Source organism: Neophocaena asiaeorientalis, unplaced genomic scaffold, assembly GCF_003031525.2.
Source record: "Neophocaena asiaeorientalis asiaeorientalis breed wild unplaced genomic scaffold, Neophocaena_asiaeorientalis_V1.1 scaffold70, whole genome shotgun sequence".
NCBI lineage: Eukaryota > Metazoa > Chordata > Mammalia > Artiodactyla > Phocoenidae > Neophocaena > Neophocaena asiaeorientalis.
The window spans coordinates 11,744,888-11,745,839 of NW_020175410.1; positions in this window are offsets into that span (position 1 = coordinate 11,744,888).

A 952-nucleotide genomic window follows, 5' to 3' on the forward strand; every position below is an offset into this window, starting at 1 on the left:
TTTTTTTTTTTTTTTTTGCGGTATGCGGGCCTTTCACTGTTGAGGCCTCTCCCGTTGCGGAGCACAGGCTCCAGACACGCAGGGTCAGCGGCCATGGCTCACGGGCCCAGCTGCTCCGCGGCATGTGGGATCTTCCCGGACCAGGCCACGAACCCGTGTCCCCTGCATCGGCAGGCGGACTCTCAACCACTGCGCCACCAGGGAAGCCCCTTGAAGACATTTTTTGATACTACTTTTTTTTTGCATTAGATCATCCAATTTATAAATGTTACCTATATCTTCTCTAAATTAATATATCATATAGCTGCAAATATTACAGTACTTGGCATTTTATTGCCAACAGTGATACAAAAGAACTAAAAAGGTTAGGGATTTCCCAGGACTCACAGGAAATTAGTGATAAATTTGGAGTTCTCAGAGGAAATTAGTGATAAATTGGGAATTGAATTGGTAGCTATGGATCCCCCAGCTATTTACTTAATTCTTGGAAGCACACCTAAACTCCTAGCTTCCATGTTCTGTTACTATTTCTATGTACAAAAATATGTATTTTTTATTACCTAATATATTTATTTATTTATTTTTGGCTGCACTGGGTCCTCGTTGCTGCGCGCAGGCTTTCTCTAGTTGTGGCGAGTGGGGGCTACTCTCCATTGCGGTGTTCAGGCCTTTCATTGCAGTGGCCTCTGCCGTGGCGGAACATGGGCTCTAGGAGCAAGGCTTCAGTAGTTGCAGCACTTTGGGCTCAATAGTTGTGGTATGCGGGCTCCGGAGCACAGGCTCAGCAGTTGTGGTACACTCAGTTAGTGGCTCCATGGCATGTGGGATCTTCCCGGACCAGGGCTCGAACCCGAGTCCCCTGCATTGGCAGGCGGATTCTTAACCACTGTGCCACCAGGGAAGCCCCTATTACCTAATATAGATGCCACCAAATTTTTATGAAGAACCATGT